This window comes from Pseudomyrmex gracilis, unplaced genomic scaffold (genome assembly GCF_002006095.1).
Source record: "Pseudomyrmex gracilis isolate BER0280 unplaced genomic scaffold, ASM200609v1 scaffold_47, whole genome shotgun sequence".
Classification (NCBI taxonomy): domain Eukaryota; kingdom Metazoa; phylum Arthropoda; class Insecta; order Hymenoptera; family Formicidae; genus Pseudomyrmex; species Pseudomyrmex gracilis.
In genome coordinates, this window is record NW_018020631.1 from 358,788 (window position 1) to 366,264 (window position 7,477).

Here is a 7,477-nt window from a genome sequence, read left to right on the forward strand (position 1 = left end):
GATTGCGTCTTCCCAGAATTGCACATACAAATATGTAACGTGCACCACATTTAAAATAAATTGCGAGAGTACGTGAAATCGTAACGCTCATTGCTTAAGTGTATTTGATCAGTACAAAGTATATTTCATTTGATTTCACGTTTAAATAAATACATATTTTTACGAAGAAAAATTTTACTTATAATAACATAAAAAAACTGTTTAGTTTTAACTTTTAAAATATTCGGGAGTATTTATGTCGACCATCTGCGAGTGATCGCAAAAATGTTTTCAAATTAAGCTCGACGATAATTGACGCTCCCGTCATAGACCTGCGTACAGTTAGGCACGCGCCATAAATTCACAGTCTTGGTCATTACATCCCGGGCAGAATCAAATTATCGCCTAGTCGTAATCGAAACGTAGAAACGGGGAAGTAGAGAAGGGAGTCTGTGGAGCAATAATTAATTCTACGTCGTTGACATATGGTGCTCGCGAGGGACGCTATTTCGAATTACCATACTAGGCGAGCTATATCGTTTGGAAAGGCTGCGACCTGTCGCTGCCAGACAAGGCGTTTAATTGACTGAACTAATCCGGAGCTAAACAGTAATTAAAACTACAGCCCGCACTCCGCTGTTCTCGTTACGGCGCGATTAACAAGTCGCTTCCGTGTTTTCATAACGGTCACTGAAATGTTTGTCTACTCTTAATCGCGAATAATAGGGCGGTGGCGAATGAGCCGGATGTTAGTCATAATTTGCCTGGCATAAATTATTTGCCTGAAATACTATTTACTGAAGAGAATTCTCTCGGCGGAGATTTATCTCGATATTTCGAACAAATATCGCGCTCGCGCAACGTCTGTTGCAACTGACACGTGCAGTAAGAAGCAACTCCTTTGATCACTTGTAAATGTCATACTTTGCAACTGCTTTTGCAGTAAAACAAAAACAATATATAATCGACATTTTAATGTATAAAAATGGATGTATAAAAATTTGCCAAAATATTTTATTCGCTTTACTGCACAATTAAAAAATATTTATATATATTATCTAAAATTTATCTCTTAATACATATAATATCAAATTTTAATTAGTTCTGTTAAATTTATATTAAATAATAAAATTGTAATTCAAAAAGCAATACAAGTTAGCGCGTTCTTTCATTTTTCTTCTTTTTATTTCGCAGTGTAAAAGAGTTTCTGCGTTTGTCGTCGTAGTTTTTATTTTATATTGTCGTGTTTTAGGCAACACGTGCACGTTGTACAACGTTACACCGCAGCTGCAGGAATAATGGCTGCATAACGGACTTTTGCTATACATCATCGCGAGGAGAATTGTCAGTTTTTCGAAATCGCGCTCGCGCGGTCCATCATAAACGTTCGCGCCAATAAATCGAGACGCCCGAAACAACCCGGCGTGTAGATTTATGAACTCGTTTTTAACGATCACGCGACATTCGCGCAACGTGCGCACTAGGCGACGGCGTTTCCTTCATTGCAACCGATGAAATACTTATTTGTCAATTCATTCCGAAAAGATTTGTTCAAAAGAGTATGACTCGTTTAAAATTTAATAAAATGTGTTAACTATTGTAACCAATATTAAATATAAGATATTTTTTGTGTGGATAAAATTAAATGATTCTTTCAAGTGGCTAATAATTATCCTTTCAATTTTCTTTTAAGAAACAGCTTAGTTTTTTATATATCAAGAAATAAATAAAACAAAATGCAATGTTGATGACGTCAAATTGAAGACTTTTTCTCATTGGAGTTGCCAGATAAAACAACCGCTCACAAAGTCGCGAAAAACGATCGCGCCCTTGTGCTCAAGGGAATGCAATTTCGCCGTCACGTTCGCCCGCGATTGTTTCGCGAAGGAAACTTCGTGCTCGAAAGAGCGGATAATTGGTCCGTACCATCGGTGGAGGCAGACTGTGCGCGGTCGGAATTTCTCGGGGATTCCCTTCCCAGAGTCGAGCAGATGCTCATGCCAGTTACATAGACGCGATGGGTCCGCTGTAGGGAGAATTTTAATCAAGCGAATCGCGCCTTTCGTGCTTGCCGGATGTTCCATTTATTTACGTGATTTCCGTTGACAAATAGAAACCAAAGTATTTTATTGTTGAACATTTTTATTGGCTACTTCTTTTTGCCATAAAAAAAATCAAAATTTTATACAAACACACACGAAATATTTGATACTACAAATTAAACTTTTACGGATCGATGTATATGTAAAAAACTTAAGTGAAAGAAGAAAAGTAATAATTTTAATTTACTTTACGAAAATATTTGAAAAAAAAACAAGGCGTATTAAAATAACGTAACCAAACGCGTTGATAAGAAACGGTCGGGATGTCATCGATTCTTCCGACCGTGTTCAAATAAATGATATTATTCCGTGCAGGTATTTTGAGCGAAAATCCGATCGCACGTTCGTACAAGCGATGTAATCATCGTGCTAACAATGTAAACGCAAAATATCGTTGAAAGAAGCGCGTTCGATGAAACAGAATTCCGAACTCCGATTAACGCTTGTACCGCGTTCGTAAGTAGCGCGCGTTGATTACGCATACTGTGCGCTAATTATGTACACGCATTTGCGAACACGCGTGTCTACTGACTGCTAAAACTGCGCGTTCGCTTGCATACAACATTTATTACGGGCGTACGCCAATTTTGCACGTGTCCTAAATAAAGTGACGTTAAACTGAGCAGATTTGCGTCGCTCGCTGATGGAATAAAACGTAATATCTCGTAGTGTTATGGTAGAGAATTTTAAATAACGTTAAATGAATTATTTACATACACGCACGAAAATTTTATTTATTTGTAATCCATTTGACAGTACTCAAAGTTCTTTCCATGCTTTAAAAAAGTTTTTAAATAGATTTTTTTTTCATTCTTATGCGTTTTTGTGCTGCAATTTTCGCGTTGTCTTCGATTTCGCTAAGCGAACGAATCGAAGCGTCACTCGAAAAGTCTTCTTGGCGTCGACGACGACGTGATAAAGATAGTCAAGAAAACCGTCGTCGCAATCATGAAAAAGAACGTGGACGTGTCACGACGTGAAACGACGACAGTGCAGACGAGGGATGAAACGAGAGATGAAAGAGAGTCGTGGCGCGAGACGCTGAAAAGTCGGTGAGATTGGATGCAGCTGTATATTAACCTCTCAGTGGGAAGTTTGCGATGAGGTCGGATAACCACGACTTATATTTATTTGTCTCTGCGCAACGTAGAAGAGATTGCTTGAGATATCCATTAGATAATGCTGAAATTCAATTTGTAGACAGAGCACCGGATTTTGCACGGATTACAACGGTATTACATAATTGTTCTCGCTAAATACATCAGGATGCAAAGATTAATAAAAACATTTGTAAAATAAAAAAAATAATAAATGCATCTTATGCTAATCACACGACGTAAAACCATAAGAAAATAAAAAACGTAAATAAAGTTAAAAATAAATCTTATTAATTTAATTATAAGATTTGAATCTGCGGTATTTGTTTATGCAGTGCGTTGTTGCAATTAGAAACTTCCGGGCGGCCTTGCGCGAAGATTTTGATATCCCGAGAGTTATGAGGAAAGCGCCAGAGAATGCATATACTGGGTGGTTGTTGCACTCGCGCATCGCCAGAGGTAACACTTCGCGCGAAATTTCATGCCGGAAATCCGTGCGGCGTTAACAACGGAAACGCACAGTTTAAGCCGCGCCGTGGCGGGCGTAAAAGCGTGCAGTATCGCATTTGGGATTGTCTCCGGCTGACCGAGTACGCTTCTTCGTGATCGAACGACAACGATTCAGTTATTCGAGTAACGGCAACCATATCAGCCTGCTTTTCCGTAAAATCCTCATTGGTTTAACCTCGACCTGATATGTCGCTGAAGAAATATTTGCGGTTCCGTCAGCATGTTATTACCAAACATTTTCAGAAAATTAACTTTGTTGCATCCAAACATGTCTTTATATTGCCACTTTTTTTGGGCAACAAAATGTTAGTAACAAAGCATAGTTTAAAACATTATCTACAATATTTATGCGTATATAATATAATTGATCACAAAAGAAAATTGTGTTATTTATTCTTACTTTTTTTTGTTTTTCACCTTTTTTACACTTGTCAATTGCACTAGTACAACATCTTGTTTTTATATCCAAACAGAGCGACGCTGATGTCACAGTTGAAGAGGATGTTCCGGAGTGTGGTGCACGCAAAATTTCCGCACGGATATCATTCCACCGCAGCTTTCTGCAGCGCGGATTTGTGGATCGCGACAAATCCGTTATTTTCTCTGGGCCGTCTCAGCCTCCGTATATCATTTTGTCGTGAGCAAAAATCCCCGAGCTTTATAAAATAACCCGATGCGGCACGCGCACGACGCGAATTTATGCCGCGATAAATAAACTCTTGCGCGCGAGACTGCGATAGAGTCTTTCTTTTTGTACGAAACACTCTAATCGGGCTGTATACAGCGCCACGCGCTCTTATCGTTGCGTTACGAAGAGAGAGAGGGAGAGAGAGAGAGTCTGTTGGTTGCTGAAAAATGGTTTCAGAGAAAAGTGCGCGATGCACGTGCAATTTGTAACCATGCGCGGATTGAAACTGGTGTAAAGAGATATTTCTCAGACAAGTTTCGTATCTCTTTCAGTCCTTCGATATTTACTTTTTATCTTTCAGATAGATATTATCTCTAATAGACGGTCTTATCGACGTTATTGTCATCTTTTTGTAGAATCGTTTTCTGAAAAAGCACTTTTTACGCTATTTGTACGTAAATCTACGAGTATGAAGCAATTTAATAACAAAAATATTGTAGCACGTTTACGCGTTTATGTAATCGACGACAGATCACAATCAGACCAATTTTAAATAGAATGCCGTTGCACTGTGTATATGTCACAATAGTCGGTATTTCGTTTCCGGAACGTGCAAAATCAATTTCCGGCGCATAAATAAGATCACCACCGTCTACTGGTGAACTTTGTTGTAAAACGAATGCGTATATATGCGTGCGGTTTTAACGCTGTGCGGCAGATCTTTAACCATATAATGCGGAGTAACTTGAAACATTGACATGGTAAACGATAATTGATTATCTTGTAAGAAAGAGAAACAAACAAAGACGTAATCAACTATAAAACAAAATACAAAATAAATAAAAAACATTTTTCAATAAAACAAGTCACTTGCTCAATCCTATAATAGAATTACTTAGTAAAAGCAACATTAAAACAACGTTAAATTTTTTAATAAAAACTGATATTTTGATTCTAATTGTAAGTAAAAAAGAACATAAGTGCATAACAAGAACATAATTATACATTTGATACATTGAATTTTGTACTCAATTAAGGACTAAGTGAATAAAGAAACAATGAATTGTAAAATGTTCGAGCTTGCGGCAAATACTGATTTATTCATTGTTCATTCGCCGGCACTGCCCAGACCTGCGCGCGCGCACGCGAATACTCGTTTCTCCGTATATTTCGATAAAATTGATATTGCGCCGTGGTTCATTTCTACGCTCGCACGCCACTGTTACGTATATGTAATGAAATTTCCGCTTATCGAACAACGATCCCGTCGTCAAACGCAGGCACCATTGTCCCTCACCGACGTGCTAAAATTATCCGATTATGGCAATATTAAAATGTCGGTCGGCTTGATATAGTAACAATTAAATTGTTAATCTCAAGTTATGGGAGCGTGCAAGAGAAAAGCCATTAGCGTGGCCGTTGACGTGCCGTTCTATGCTTGGCAAATGTGGACTCTACTAACCATGATCGGCTTTGCTATAAGTTTGGCATTGTTTTATTATATTTATATATATAAATCATGTACGTAAATCTTGATTATGTAAAATTATTCTATAGAAATCGCTTATAATGATAATTTATATGTAAAGATTAAGTTACATTGACATTTTTTATTAAAATTCTTATGACTTTAGTCGCGTTATAAATAAGTAGAAATTGAGATCAGTTTTTTGAAATACACAATGACCACAGTAATTACATTGAACTCCGTAGAAGCCTTCGAGCTGACGGCACCGCGCAATTAAATCTACTCAAACTTACGAAGAAGTGCGGAACGACTAAGTAAATCAGAATACTTAAACGAGCAATTACCATAATGAAGAAGTTATTCAAGGAAATCTTTAACTTCACGTTAACGTAAGCAGTAAGTAAACTGTCGCCAACATTGCATCTTCCACTCGGACTTTTACAGATTCTTAAAACAAAATTAATACAAAACATAAAAAACACGTGATATAGCATAAAGAATACTATTAAATAACGTAGTTTAATGATAAAATTAAGTAATGGCACTATTAATTCTAATTTTTCATCTTTGAACGTAGAAAAAGAACACATTAAAAAGATAATAAAGACATACGTTGTTTTGTAATGAGAAAATTTGCTGGAAACAGGGATCGTTCTTTAGTAAACTAGCAAGCGGTAGAGCGCGTAAAGTAAATCTGAGCTTCGAATGCAGACGCAGCACCGGTTGACATAACTGCCGTGTAAACGGAACTTCAATTTACGTTGGGATTAAACATTAACCGCTTAAGGCGGTAGGAAATCTTATGCTTTCATACTGTGCACCTCCCCGCCGCGCCATTTCTCCGTGGCTTAAGACTGTCTCGAAGTCCGTTTCGTGTATTTCGATTTCTGCGGATTTATACGGATGTACAAGAACATGTATAAATCCGGATTATGCCTGCAATAATCTTTATTATACTCAACAGAAAAGCCTGTTAAAAATACATTTATCTAAAACTCAATATAGAAAATAAGCATGTGTGTACACGTATCGATTAATGTTAGAGCGATATTAATCGTTGCTGATGAAAATACAATAAATGCATTTATGATATTCTATGTACACTTGTATTATTAATTAACGTAACACTGCATATATTAATGAGATTATATTATGCTGCGTGATAAAAAAAAAAATATTAATGAGACATTATTTTTACAATTGTTTACAAAATTTGTTTTTACTTAAATACGCGTGAAGAATAAAACTGCAAAAATAATCAAAGATACATGACATTTAATTTATGATGTTATTAATTGAAAACATGACGAGAATTTTCGTGTGTAATTTATGCTTTTATGAAATTTAAATAGTCGTATGCAACTGTTACGTGTGTAATGGGCAATTTAATTTAATTTGCTTGATTACAGTCGGTTTAATTAATATTCGCTTGTCAACAACAATCTTCTTTTATGCCTTTTCTGTATTCGTGATTATACGTCCAAAATTTAATTACGTCAGGTTCGACGACCTCGGCATCCCCGAAGAGTGCGTTGCTTTTCTCTAATTTGGTTTTTATTCATTCCAATATCTTTGCCGGTCAGAAATTTATTATGTGCAACCACTGGATGATGGCAACCACGCATTTGATTATTCTGGACGCGCATATATTTGCAGAAGAGCTGCGATTTACGGTGGCGCTTCCGACGCGGTC

General features: G+C 36.9%; 1 long non-coding RNA gene across 1 annotated transcript; it reads left to right on the forward strand.

Moving 5' to 3' along the window:
* The first annotated feature begins 5,591 nt into the window (after positions 1-5,591).
* LOC109853375 lies at positions 5,592-6,824 on the forward strand. The gene is made up of 3 exons (XR_002250108.1): positions 5,592-5,837; positions 6,030-6,180; positions 6,362-6,824. It is a non-coding gene; the product is annotated as an uncharacterized LOC109853375 (long non-coding RNA).
* The last annotated feature ends 653 nt before the right edge of the window (positions 6,825-7,477 follow it).